This window comes from Silene latifolia, chromosome 9 (genome assembly GCF_048544455.1).
Source record: "Silene latifolia isolate original U9 population chromosome 9, ASM4854445v1, whole genome shotgun sequence".
Classification (NCBI taxonomy): domain Eukaryota; kingdom Viridiplantae; phylum Streptophyta; class Magnoliopsida; order Caryophyllales; family Caryophyllaceae; genus Silene; species Silene latifolia.
Window position 1 is genome coordinate 220012013 of NC_133534.1, and position 16478 is coordinate 220028490.

A 16478-nucleotide genomic window follows, 5' to 3' on the forward strand; every position below is an offset into this window, starting at 1 on the left:
ATCACCGCCGTCAAACGACAGTAATGTCAAACTCTAGTCAGCCAATCATTACCGATTAACGTTGACCAGCTGATAAATATATAATATAAATCCCTGATATTCCTTGTACGAGATTTACTATGTAAACGCATTAATGTGGAGGACACTCACTCCAACAATCTCCCACTTGTCCGACACAAGTGTGCGCTACCTATTCTCTTATCCTAAATTATCTCCCACTCACTGCAAGATGTCTTTCAGGTCGTTCTTGCATGTGATCATATCATAAAGTGGTTTTCTCGATCGGAGAATGGTATCGACCGGATAATCTACTATAGATCTCATCCGAGCGTGGCCACGCATTTCCAGTCACCTCTCCTCGAGTGGCCTTGAGATATAAAATAACATGGGTGGACAATCTTGTTGACCTATTTTTTTCGTTAGTTCGATATAGATCACAATGACCCGGTAGATGCCCATTGGCCTCCTTTTACGGCGCGATCTAGAACAAAAACCAAAGCCACCGGAAAACTAAACCAACTTAGACAAATAGTCACTAGTCTAAAGAATTGACTCGAAGGAATAAATAGAAGTCCTTGCCACGACCAGGCAACATGAGGACTCTATAAATGGTCCTTTGTCCAGAAAAATCGTCTCACAATCTGCCTATGTAATCGACCAATCATCTACATCACTCTATGGGGGTTGAACTCACCATCGATCGACTTACAATCTAGTCACTCTGAGACGTCACCTCATTAAGCAACTAGGGACAAAAATACATTGTTAATCCAGTTCACTTGTAAGGTTCAACGTTGTCTCCACAACCTTAACAAAGTATTCATAAGTAGGGAGAACTTTCTATATAACTTCTAATATATAGCATAAAATATAGTCATGTGAGATCTTGTTTTAATTGTCTTACTGAGTACATTGTAAATAACAAATCTTTATAATTTTTACTAATATGTAACTAAAGATATGAACAAAAGAAAACGAGCATTGATATACGTGTATAAAGCAAATGTATGGAATTGAATGAAATGGAGGAAGTATCCAGTAAGTACTGAATATATAAGAGTTTTGAAAAACTCAAACGATAAATTTGATTATCATATATGTAAAAAATAATGATACACTATCAGATTATTACATATCATATAATCTACAGCAATTCAATTACCATGTTTCAACCACCTTTGAAACGACATGACTATCATGTTTAGTCTGCAACAAGGCCTTGGTTTAAAATCAATGACACCTCATCTGATCAAACCAACAAATTGTTATTTCCCTTTGTTCCACATGACTTATATTACATGTAACAAAATTTAGTACATTTTTAGACTTAACTCTAGACTAGGGCACCCAAGCCAGAAAATAGCTCCCACTGTCATCATAGTATATTAGGATAGGATATGTGGCTGCAGGAACTACTTTTAGTCCCTGTATTACTGCCAAATCCAAGCTACTTCCTTTTGTAACATCAAATATTACAATGTACTCAGCTTCCGCTGTAAAATCCGCAATGTATGACTACATGGAACTCTTCCAACAGATTAACTCCTCATAGCCAGTACGGGATTCCAAACAATCCCTATGTGTTTTAGAAAGATGGTATATGTGTAACTGTTTACACAAACTTCAACTAGCATTCGTGTAACTCCTTACACAAATCAAATAAATTTAAAACACTTAACTTCACATCCTTAGTTCTTCTCAAGTACTAAAGGATAATCGATCTAGCTATTAAGTGACCTTCACTTAACTTCGATTAATAACAACTCGTAATACTCAAAGCATATGAATTGTTAAGACAATAATACATCATAACGTATTAAATTGATCGTGCATCGGAAGCAATTGGAATCAATTCTAATGAGTTCAACTTGTTTGAACCAGTCAAGAATCCCATCTATTTAAGACTCCCGATAAAACGCTTATATCCCTTTTTTATTTATCTCTATAAATTCGGATACTTTAGATGTATTAATATTCTCCTATGTCTTTTCATCATTCCAAATGATTAATATGTCAACAACTTGAAAGACCCATAAGACCACCATACTCCCACTAAACTTCATGTATAAACATAATTCCTCGACATCTCGAGAAATGTTATACAACATGATCAAACACACATTCCAACTCCATGATGCTCTCTCAAGAATTCTTCTTAAGTTAGCTACAATCTTATGATTGTAAGGATCTACAAAACCCTCAAGACGTGTCAAATATGTTAGTAATTTAGATCATATTAATACTCATATTATGATATTAAAATTACAAATTAATTTAAAATGGTCTAAATCTACATGCATGCAAATAAAAGTATAAAAAGATGGTATTAAACCATCATAAGACAAAAGTTCCTTACATTGAATAAGGCAAGTTTTGGGCACAACTCAAGGACTCAGATGATCCTCCAAGACAACAAACCACAAAAAAAATGGTCTTCTAAGGATACACCCAAGAATCAACCCAAAATACTACTATAATACTAACTAGGTATATGTAGTAGTAAACCTTGTTTATTGTATATTTGATGTAATAAATAATATTATTACTTTGATAATATTATTATTTGATAAATATATGTGATTTTGATAATAAAGATGAACAAAATTAGAAGGAAAAATGGTCTCTAATGGAGGGTGAAGGCAACCGATTTTTAGCTCACAAAAGGACCAATTTTTACTTCTAATTTTTCCAACTTAAGAATGAGGTAAATAGTGGTGTATTTATAGGAAAATGTGGGAGACAAATCTTAGTGGAAAAACCATCTAAATGGACACATGTATGCCCTAAAAAAATGAAACATATGGACTACTTTTGGTCCATTTCGGTTTTTGACATTTGCCCCACAAATGCTTATAAGTCTTCTATTTAATTATCTTACATAATTAAATATTAATTTAATTATTTCACACTTAAATAATATAAATTAACTACCAATGACTACTTAACTATTAAGTAATCATAAGACCACTTTATCAACATACAATGTGTCAGTATTAACCCATTTAGCTAATTTTACAACCTCTTGTAAAATTTAATAGCTAATTGATTCTACCTCAAAACATATACACATATCGTATAAAATTAATTAATTAACAATTAATTAATAAATTCTAATCATTTATTATTTAAATATCACATAATTAAATAATAAATCTTCTTGTCCCGAGTTCGTAACCCGTTATCAAATAATACATTTACGTGACTAATTAAAAGTCAAATAATACAAGGAATTAATTATCTCGTATCTCATACAAACAATTAATTTATTCTATTTGGGCATCATCCTATAGGTGTGACCTAAAGGGATCAGCTGATCACCGCCGTCACACTACAGTAATGTCAAACTCTACTCAGCCAATCATTACCGATTAACAATTACCAGCTGACAAATAAAAAGATAAATCCCTGATATTTCTTTTACAAGATTTACTATGTAAACGCACTTATTGTGGAGGACACTACTCCAACAATCTCCCACTTGTCTGACACAAGTGTGTGTTACCAATTCCCTTCTCCAATAATATCTCCCACTCAATGCAAGATGTCTCTCAGGTCGTTCTTGCATGTGATCATATCATTAAGTGGTTTCCTCGATCAGGAGAATGACTGTCTGACCGGATAATCTACTATAGATCTCATCCGAGCGTGGTCACGCATTCACAGTCATCTCTCCTCGAGTAGCCTTGAGATAAAATATGACTTAAAAGGACAATCCCGTTGACCTATTTTCTTCATTCGATACAGATCACAATGACCCAGTAAATGCTCATCGGCCTCCTTTTACGGTGCGACCTAGAACAAAAACCAAAGCCTCCGGAAAACCGTACCGACTCAGACAAATAGTCACCAGTCTAAAGAATTGACGTGAAGGAATAAATAAAAATCCTCGCCACGACCTAGCAACAAAAGGACTCTATAAACGGTCACTGTCCGACAAATTGTCTCACAATCTGCCTATGTAATCGACCAGTCATCACTATGACCATATGACAGTCGAACCTGTCATCTATCGCCTTACAATCTAGTCACTCCGAGACGTCACCTCATTAAGTAACTAGGGACAAAATACAATGTTAATCCAGTTCACTTAATAGGGTTCGACATTTTCTTTACAACCTATTTGGAGAAAACAAAGTATATAAATTCAGACATTAAACTGAATATAACGATAAATACAATTATCATATATGGAATAATAAATACAATATTTTGATTATTACATATTATATAATTTACAACAGTTCTGGCATTTGTCTCAATCCCATCGAAACTACATGACTATCATGTTTAGCTTGAGACAATGGCTTGGTTAAAGGATCAGCGATATTGTTAGTTGTCCCAACCTTACAAATTGTAATTTCTTTCCTTTCGATTAAATCTTTAATTACATGAAATTTCCTAAGTACATGTCTAGACTTGTTACTAGACTTGAGCTCTTTTGCTTGAAAAATAGCCCCACTGTTATCACAATACAAAGTGATAGGATCCTCGGCGGTCGGAACTACCTTGGTCCCTCTAAAAATTGCCTAATCCAAAAACTTCCTTTTGCAGCTTTAGAGGCTGCAATGTACTTAGCTTCCGTTGTAGAATCAGCAGTCACAGACTCCTTGAAACTTCTCCAGCAAACCGCCTCTCCATTCAACAAAAAAACAAAACCAACCTGGGATTTCAAATCATCCCTATCAGTTTGGAAACTGGCATCCGTATAACCTCTTATACGTAATTCAGATTCTCCTCCAAACACTAAGAATGAATCTTTAGTCCTTCTCAAGTACTTCAGAATATTCTTGACGGCTATCGAGTGACTCTCACCTGGAGTTTTCTAAAAACGACTCATCATACTCAAGGCATATGAGACGTCAGGACAAGAACACATCATAGTATACATGATCGATCCAACATCGGAAGCATAGGGAATCGATTTCATGCGTTCAGTATCCTTAGGCTCAGTAGGACACTGTGAATTACTCAAAGTGATCCCACTTCCCATAGGTAGAAAACCTCTCATAGAGTTTTTCGTATTGAATCGGTCAAGAATCTTATCGATATAGGCTTCTTGACTCAATGTTAATATCCTTCTGGATCTATCCCTATAGATCCGGATACCCAAGATGCGCTGAGCTTCTCCCAAATCTTTCATTTGGAAATGATTTCCTAACCACTTCTTAACAGAAGCAAGCATATCTACGTCATTCCCAATGAGTAATATGTCGTCCATATAAAGAAGTAAGAAAATAACTTTACTCCCACTAAACTTCATGTATAAACATGGTTCCTGAACACTTCGAGAAAAACCATTCTGTTTAATAACATGATCAAAACGATGATTCCTACTCCTTGACGCTTGCTTATGACCATAAATGGATCTCTTAAGTTTGCATACTTTGTTAGGATTTTTAGGATCCACAAAACCCTCAGGTTGTGTCATGAACACTTCCTCTTCCAGAAATCCGTTCAGGAAAGCGGTTTTGACATCCATTTGCCATATCTCATAATCATGAAATGCATCAATCACTAACATTATACGAACAAATCTAAGCATAGCAACTGGTGCAAAAGTTTCATCATAGTGTAAACCATGAATCTGGGTGAAACCTTTTGCCACCAATCTAGCTTTGTGGACATCTTTATGTCCATCCATGCCGATTTTAATCTTGAATATCCACTTACACTGAAGGGGTCGAACATCTTTAGGTAAGTCAACCATGTCCCATACCTGATTATCGTACATGGAATCCATTTCGGATTGCATGGCCTCGAGCCATAGTTTAGAGTCAGAACTCATAATAGCTGCTTTGTAGGTCTTGGGTTCATCACTTTCCAAAAGTAAAACCTCATAGTCACCATCTTTCTCGATAATACCAAGGTATTTATCAGGCTGGCGACTAACCCTGTCTGACCTCCTAGGTTCAGCAGGAACAATAACCGATTCAGACGTAGAAGGAACATCTTCCTGCACTATCACATCAGTTTGTGGCTCTTGAACTTCATCCAGTTCAAATTTTCTCCCACTCTGTCTCCTAGAAATAAACTCTTTTTCTAGAAAGACAGTTTCACGAGCCACAAACACTTTGTTCTCGTTACTATTGTAGAAGTAATATCCACAAGTTTCCTTAAGGTAGCCTACAAAAATACACTTTTCAGAACGAGGTGCAAGCTTATTGTCAGACTTGCTCTTGACATAAGCATCACAACCCCATACTTTCATGTATCGCAAACTTGGGACCTTCCCTTTCCATATCTCATATGGAGTTTTGTCAGTTGCTTTAGTGGGACTTTTTTTAAGTGAGCGTACATCAGATAAAATGGCAAAACCCCAGAATGACTTTGGTAACTCAGTTTGACTCATCATAGATCGGACCATATCTAATAAAGTTCGATTCCTCCTCTCAGCCACACCATTTAATTGTGGAGTGCCAGGAGGAGTTAACTGAGATACAATACCACAGTTTTTAAGGTGATTTCTAAAGTCATTGCTTAAATACTCCCCACCGCGATCTGATCATAATGTTTTAATCTTCTTATTTAATTGGTTTTCTACTTCATTATGAAACTCTTTGAACTTATCAAAAGCTTCACTTTTATACCTCATTAAGTAGATATACCCATATCTACTCATGTCATCGGTAAAAGTAATGAAATAGTCATAATTACCTTTAGCAGTGACTGTCATTGGACCACACACATCAGTGTGTATTAAACCCAACAACTCACTAGCTCGAGATCCTTTTCCTAGAAAAGGTGAACGAGTCATCTTGCCAAGAAGACAAGATTCGCATGTACCAAATGATTCGAAATCAAAAGGTTTAATTATACCAGTCGACACTAGTCTTTTAATGCGTTTCTCGTTAACGTGTCCTAATCGACAATGCCATAAATAAGATTGATCGGGATCACATGTTTTGAGTCTTATATTATCTAAATGATAAAAATCGTTGCAAGTGTCAAGAATATAAATTCCATTGATCGAAATAGCTTGGCTATATACAATCCCATTAAGGGAAAAAGTACAACACTTGTCTTTATACGGATATTATATTTCTAGATAGCGTTGGTACAAAATAACAATTATTAAGATGCAACTGCATTCCTGAAGCTAAACTAAGTACATAAGTTCCTACTGAGACGGCAGCTACCTTAGACCCGTTTCCCATTCGGAGATCGACATCACCCTTGTTTAGCTTTCTTATGCTTTTTAGACCCTGCAAATGATTACACTAGTGAGAACGACAACCAGTATCTAATACCCAAGTTGTATTTGAAGCATAATTTATGTCTATCATAAAAGATTCGGTTGAAAAATTACATGTTGGCTTCACAATGCCAGCTTTAATATCATCCAGGTATTTCGTACAATTACGCCTCCAATGTCCCTTGTTATTACAGTAATTACAAGTATCTTTAAGAGGATTACCCTTTTTAGGCTTAGGCTTGGTAGAGATATTCGCAATATCTTTACCTTTGCCCTCCACCTGTACGGGGTTTTTACATGCATTCCTCTTAAACTGCTTCTTCCCCTTCACGTTTATCGCAAGCACATCCTTCCTCGTACTCCCACTCAATCCCATGTCCTTCTCTGCTTGCAAAAGCAGAGAATGGAGCTCATGTAAATTCTTTCTCATGTTTGTCATATTATAATTTAACCTAAATTGGGTAAATCCTTTGATGTGAGAGAGAGAGTGGAGCACTCGTTCCACCACTAGTTCGTCGGGGATCTTACATCCCAACCCCTCTAAAGTTTCCATGTAATCAATCATTTTAAGTACGTGTGAACTTACAGGTTGACCATCTTTGAGGTTAGCCTCAAAGAAACGAACTGCGGTGTCATACTAAATTATCCTCGGGGCTTGAGAAGACATCGTAGAAAACCTCGATAATACTTCATGTGCATCGCAAAACTTGACACATTGCCTTTGTAAAGCAGGATCCATTGAAAAAATCAAAACATTTTAAATTGCAGCGGATTCCTTTTGATAATTTGAAAAAGCCTCCCTTACATCGGCAGTGGCCCTAGTACTAGGCGAAGGGGGATAGGGATCGACAAGGTAGCGTAATTTTCCATCACCTGCGGCAGCTAATTGTAGTTGTTCTTCCCAATCTTTAAAATTACTACCGTCGGCTTTAAAACATATTTGTCCATGAATTAAAGTAGCTATGAATCTCTAGCTATGGTGACGGTTTCACTAGTAGAAGTCATCGTGATTACTACAAAGGAAATGAAAGGAAAGATTAACATTTATTGGCTTAAATATTTTAACTTGTGAAACCTTTTTAACAAGTTCCCATTTATATAATGATCTCCCACTGAATTATATAAACGATTCCAAGATCCAATTTTATATAAACACGGGCACGGTGGACCGATTCAACCCATATTTATATAAATTTGGTGAGTCAACATTTTGACTGATTTTACTACTAGAATTCTTGGTTGACGAATTTTCTTAAAATCTATCTTTTAGCCCCAGAAATAAATATGGGCACGGTGGACTGATTCAACCTATATTTATCCCGTTGAGTCCAACCAATTTTCATGCGTAATAACTTTTATTACCCTACTTACCCAGCGTAAAAAGAGTGTACCTCGGTGATCTGAACCTACCTCTAATGAAGAAGGGATTCATAGGTGCTATTATTTGGTAAGGCTTTATCTCAATTTTAAACAAATGTGAGAGATCTTATCAATTTAATTGTCTATCACTTTTAAGTGAACAAAATTAGTTAATGCTAGACGATTAAATCGATAACAACGAAAATAAAACATGTAGTGACGATTTGGCATGAATGCATAGATGTAAACAAGAAAGTCCTAATATGGCCGCCTAGTTAATCTAATTAACTAAAATTATTAGATATTGGAAAGCAACTCCTTGGTCCCTTAAGTCTTCATAAATTGGCCTCCTTCTTTAGGATTTCAGAACGCCTTTCTGAAAACACCGTCTTCATGAAAACTCCGTCTATAGATGCTTCATCTAATTACTAATAATTAAATTACATTGCAATATCCTATTATACAATTTGTAATAAAATTAAAATAAAAACTATTAATTAATTACAAATTAGGCGATACGAAATCGCAAGTAATTACAAAATGAATCGATATTCCCTTACATTACGGGAAATACCAATTTCTACCTATGGCCATATTAGGAAAATTATATAATTATAATGCTAAAAACTATTCATCTAAATGAATAATAAAATGCATTATGTAAAAATGACATGCCAAATCGGCTTACTTACCAACAACGATCATTTGAGCTTGTAATGACGGAATTTTTACCAATAAAAATTCATAATTAATTCTTAAAACAATTTTAAGACTTACTCATCATACTAATCTGGTCTAATATCAAAATAAGTTTTCTCAACAATTATCTTGAATTTATATGGGAATAAAAACCCAATTATGACAAAAATGATATAATAATTCACAATTATCATATAAAAATTCCATTTAATTAAAATTTATGGAAAATTAATTTCAAAGCCATGAACATTCTGGTCTTACACCAAAAATTCCATGCAAAAGAAAATTTTGGTTTTGAAATTTATTTAAAACGATTTCAGAATTTAATCGGTAACCGGACAATTTTTACGATTTAATTCTAAATCAAACCATAAAAATTGAAATAACTTAAAATCAAATTTTATACATTTTGGAACAATTTCCAGGAGCTAAAAATTCAAAAATTTCGATCCCAAAAATTAAATCAATATTTATTTACAAAATAACCATTATTTACCAATTTTTATCAAATAAAAATCAATAAACTATATAAATTAATCACATTAACTTAAAATTTATATTTTTCTCATAAATAGAAGATGCATGTGGTTATTTCTAAATAAAAATGCACAAAATTAACATGCAACCAAATTTAATTAACTCTTAATTAATTTTAATGCACTTTAACTCAATTTTATGCCATTAAAAGTCATAAAAAGTAAATAAATTAACAAAAATCAAATTTCTCATCCCATATCATTCTAAGACCAGAATATACACATGCAAGACCATATTATATGATAAAACTAATTTTAGTAACATAATATCAATTTTATTAATTTATCTCATAAATTACTAAAATCGTCTTAAGGCAACATGCATGTATGTAACAATGCTCTGATACCACGTGTTAGTTATTTAGACCATATTAATACTCATCTTATGATATTAAAATTACAAATTAATTTAAAATGGTCTAAATCTACATGCATGCAAATAAAAGTATAAAAAGATGGTATTAAACCATCTTAAGACAAAAGTTCCTTACATTAAATAAGGCAAGTTTTGGGCACAACTCAAGGACTCCTTCCTTGATATTGTTCTTGAGCTATGAAAATAGATGATCCTCCAAGACAACAAACCACAAAAAAAATGGTCTCCTAAGGATACATCCAAGAATCAACCCAAAATACTACTATAATACTAACTAGGTATATGTAGTAGTAAACCTTGTTTATTGTATATTTGATATAATAAATAATATTATTACTTTGATAATATTATTATTTGATAAATATATGTGATTTTGATGATAAAGATGAACAAAATTAGAAGGAAAATGGTCTCTAATGGAGGGTGAAGGCAACCGGTTTTTAGCTCACAAAAGGACCAATTTTTACTTCTAATTTTTCCAACTTAAGAATGAAGTAAATAGTGGTGTATTTATAGGAAAATATGGGAGACAAATCTTAGTGGAAAAACCACCTAAATGGACACATGTATGCCCTAAAAAAAACGAAACATATGGACTACTTTTGGTCCATTTCGGTTTTTGACATTTGCCCCACAAATGCTTATAAGTCTTATATTTAATTATCTTACATAATTAAATATTAATTTAATTATTTAACACTTAAATAATATAAATTAACTACCAATGACTACTTAACTATTAAGTAATCATAAGACCACTTTATCAACATACAATGTGTCAATATTAACCCATTTAGCTAATTTTACAACCTCTTGTAAAATTTAATAGCTAATTGATTCTACCTCAAAACATATACACATATCGTATAAAATTAATTAATTAACAATTAATTAATAAATTCTAATCATTTATTATTTAAATATCACATAATTAAATAATACATCTTCTTGTCCCGAGTTCGTAACCCGTTATCAAATAATACATTTACGTGACTAATTAAAAGTCAAATAATACAAGGAATTAATTATCTCGTATCTCATACAAACAATTAATTTATTCTATTTGGGCGTCATCCTATAGGTGTGACCTAAAGGGATCAGCTGATCACCGCCGTCACACTACAAGTAATGTCAAACTCTAGTCGACCAATCATTACCGATTAACAATGACGGTTGCAAATAAAAAGATAAATCCCTGATATTCCTTTTACGAGATTTAATATGTAAACGCACTTATTGTGGAGGACACTACTCCAACAAAATACACTTCTTCTTCTAGAATCTAATTCAAGAAGATGGTTTTGTCATCCTACTTTCAAATCATACAATTATGAAATGCAACAATTGCCAGTATAATCCGAGTTCATCGAAGCATTGCAGATGGTGCAAACCCTTTGTCACCAATCAAGCTTTGAAAACATCTTTATGTTTCATCCAAGTCAAAAATACTGAATAGGTCTAACTTGTTCATATAAATATACCAGGTCATTTACTGACAATTACACTTAGAGGCCATTTTGGATCAAGATGGCTTCAGGCCATTGCATAGAGTTGAAACAAGAAACAATCCTTTTGTCAGTTACAGATTTCGTCACTTTCTAAAAGTAATACTATATCATCACCCCTGATGAGTGATGAATTTAACCTGACCTCGTAGATTCCGAAGAAACAAACACTTAATCTGATCAGGAGGAAATATTTTTCCTGCGTTATATGCTCCGTTTTTGGCTCTTCAACATTTTCTCCCACTGTCTTTTAGAAATAAACCTCTTTTCTATAATGACAGCATCATGAGCTACAAACACTTTGTTCTCATGATTATGTAGGTTAAATGACCACATAATCTCTTTTGGACAACATACAAATTAGGTACTCTACCTCTCCATATCTAATACAGAGTGAATGCGATTGTTTAAATGGTACTTTGATTTAGTGGGAAAAAGAAATTAGCAGACAAATAGAAAGACCCCAATTGAAAAATCAAGGGGCTTAATAAAACTTGACAAAGATCAAACCATATCGTATAGGTTCGATATTTCCTTCTAACCACACCTTATCAAATAATGTGTGTTAGGGAAAGTAAACTCCTGATACTATATCATACTTCTTTTGGTGGAAAAATAAAAGTCATTACTTAGTTATTTGTTTCCACGATCGGATCGTGAAACTTTGATCTTATAATCTTATTGGTTATCACATTTACTTTAAAAACTCTTTGAACTCATCAAAGATTTCTTTTTATATCTCGTTTAGTAGATATACCAGTATCCACCTAAATCGATGATAAAAGAAAAGAAGTAATTATAACCTACTCTGGTTGAGATTGTTATTCGACCATACACACATCCACATGTGATTAGGATCAATAACTCACATGCTCGATCTCCTTTTTAACAAAAAGGCACAATTCATCTTGCTTTGAATACAAGATTCGCATATATCATAAGAATCATAATCAAATGATTCAAAGAGAACTAGGTAACACTAGTCTATGAATGCGTTTTCAATCCAGAACTAAGATTTGATCGGGGTCACCAAAATAATTTGAACCTTTTATATTCTATATGATATATAAATTTATCTAGTTTAGGTCAAGAATAACCAATGATTGGATTGGAATAGCTAGGGGTAAGGAAAACCGGTTTAACCGAACCGGATTTGAAAACAGGCTCGGTTACCGGTTTTCAAAAACAGGTTTTTCCCAAACCGAAACCGCCCCGGTTTTAAACCGGATAACCGGTTTTTTAGCAACTTAAAAACCGGATCCAAAAACCGGTTATCCGAATCCGAATTTATAAACCGGTTTTAACTTTTTTTACTCCCAAATTGACGCTTTTCAACACACCTCTCCATCCTAGCTCTTAAATTCCTACCTAAACCATCATGCATCCCCATTAATTCAACCAAATCATACGTCTTTGTTTATTTTATGTTATTTTTTATTGTTTTTTTAGGAAAAAAACTAAACGGTTTAAAACCGGTGCCGGTTTTGATTTTTAGGACCAAACCGAACCGAATTTCCCAAAAAAAAAAAACGGTTCGGGCACCGAACCGGAAAAAAAACGAATTATCGGGTTTTTTAATTCGGTTATCGGTTCGGTTTCGGTTTAAAAAATCAGTTCGGTTTATTTTGCTCAGCTCTAGGAATAGTCATAGATAAAATCATGGCAAATTAGGGCACAACATTTGTTTATATCAGAAGAGTGAAACCCTATGTGTCTTACATAAAACTTTTATTAAAGCACAATTCTAAACCCTAAAACTAGATTAAGTACATAATAACATTTATATGTCTCATAATGAAATGACAATTACTCTAGTTCCATTTCCTATGTAAAGGTTGACATTAGTTTAAGGCTAATCATCACACGATTATCATCCCATGTACCAAATATAATTATGATAACCACTATCGATATCAAATATTGATGAAGTGGTACAAGTATAACTAATGTCAATCATATAGATATATAGAGAAGAAGGAACCTTTTAGGTGTCACACACCCAAGTTTCTTATTCTCCAAAAAGCTAGGGGTATTATCTCTACTAATGTCATACATATTTAAAATAGCAACAAGTTTGGTCTGGATTGGCATCGCACAAAGGTTTGGTGTTGTTATTCACAATAGCTTAGCATTAACCTTTACCTTGAGCCAATTCTTTTTTTTTTTAACCAAACCAGTTTACTTCTTGAACCTCGTCCTAATCTTAACTATTAAGATATACACATCCCTATTAAAGCTCCCACTCACTTCTAAGAAACTTTCTGAAGTGAATGTGGTAATTTGTTAAACATGCAACAACATCAGAGCCTTAATCCCAAAATGATTTGGGGTCGGCTGACATGAATCATCTTTTCGAACCGTCCATGGGTGAACGCACGCCTCAAAATGCGAATAAAAAAAGGGAAGTATGTGTACTTAAACATGATTTCAAACATGATTTCAAACAAATCATATTACCAATTCGTTCCAACGTTTTTACGTACTTAAACAATTTAAGTATGTGTAACCATTTATTTCGAGAGCAAAAAGATTGTAGTATCGTTGTTGTAAATAAAATGATATTGCAAAATCAAAACATTTTTAACTAAGCAAATATCCCGTTTGTACTCTTCACAAGAGACCCTTACAACGGTCAATAAGAGGATTAAAAGAATTGCAATTTTTGTCATTAGCTATGGTGGTAAAACGGAGAAAAAAACGAATAATCGAAAATTTAAGTTACCGAATACTTTTAGGAAACTATTTTCATGTATAACGGATTATTGATTCTATAGATTGAGGAGCGAATTGAATACTAGCCATTGCGCGATATAAAAATAATAAAAGCCGGAGTAAGTGAGAAATATAACATTCATCGCAAACAAATACTTGAAAAACAATTTTATCAAGTTAAATACGCATTTATATAATGATCTCTCACCTAAACTATATAAATGATCCCGAGATCCGTCTCTAAATAAACCTCGGCCCGGTGATGCCAGACATACGAGATCTAAATAAATTCGATGAGTCAACCCTTTGACTGATTCTACATTTAGAACTCTCGGTCGACAGATTTCAAATAAATCCATCTCCTAGCCCCGGAACACAAAACTGGGTCCAGTGACGCAAGACATACCAATCTTGCAATTCCGTCGAGTCCAACCAACTTTTACGCGTAATAACATTTATTACCCTACTTACCCGACGTAAAAAGGGAACACCACGGTGAGCCGTACCTGCCCCTAATGAAGAAAGGATTCATAGGTGTTACTAATTGGGAGGGGTAGTCTCAATATTTAAACAGTGTGAGCGATCTTGTGAATTTATTATCAATTCCCTTTAAGTGAACTAATATGGCGAATTCTCGATAATTTTAATTGACAACAGTCGTAAAACAAATAAAATGCATGTTATGGCGATTTGGCATGAATGGATATGACAATTTAAATAACAAATCCTAGTATGACCTCCTAATCTAGTTAATATAATTAACTACTACAATTTCGGAAACCAACTCCTTGGTCCCTTGATCTTCAATGGAACACCTTCAAATCTAGCTTGGTCTTTTGAAAACTCCGGTCTTCATCGGAACTCCTTTCCGAAAGGCACCGTCTTTAGGACCCCGAAGGTCTTCGTAATAAATAATTACAAATATAAAAATGAATTACATAGCAATTCCTATTATATATTTGTAAAAATTAAAATTAAAATAAATCCATTAATATTACAAAACGGCGATAGGAGATCGCATTTAATTACAAAACAAATCGGTATTTCCTTACATTACGGGAAATACCAATTAAACTAACTAGGCCATACTAGACAAATTACATTAATTCATTACATAAATTTAAATGACATTTATTTTAAAAAAAATTCAGAATAAAAATCATATTTAAACATGCCCTAAAATGCCAAATCGCCTTATAAACCATCATATTGATATTAAGCTCGCAATTTTGGTTAATTAAGCGATTTTTAACCATTAAAAATCACAAATTAGTACTTAAATCAAATTTAAGCACAAGATGGCTTCCCAACCTGTTTTGAGACTCAAAAATTAGTCTTCACTAATTTCTTAACGATTTCATAACTTTTTATGAAAAATTGTTAATTAAAAACATATTTAATCATAACTTTTATGAAATAAATCCAAACAAAATAATGAATTATGAAAATTTTAAAAATAAAAATTCTTTTTATACTGTAATATTTCCAGGAACTCAAAATTTTAAAAATTTTGTCCAAAAATTTATTTTATATCAAATACACAATTTTAAACGCGATTTTAGCAACTTTTACGATATAATTATAAATTAAATATAAAAATTCGAAAAAATACCAAATCAAAATTTTTAATATTCTGGAACATTTTACAGAACCTGGAAATGTAAAAACTTTTACCAAAACATTTTGATTAAAATTTGAGAAAATTATGATTACATATTATCGATTTTATCGCATAAAAACCAATAAACATGCAAAAATTAATCAAATTAATTTTGTAAATTTATATACAATGTATACTACATTCAAGTAACCTTATATAAATATCTCATACCAAAAATTATATTTTAACAATATTTAACCAATATAATCACATTTTACTGATATTTAACTATTAAAGATCAATAATCATGCAAAATTAATCAAATTAATTTTATAATTTTTACTTACTCTAAGTAATTCATTCATGTGAGAATATATTAAAAGTTCATGGCCAGAATTAACATGCAAATGGTTTTAGTTAACTATTAACCAATTTTATGCATATTAAGACGGTCTTAAGACGGAAAAATCTATTAATTAGCAATAAAATTCTATAATTA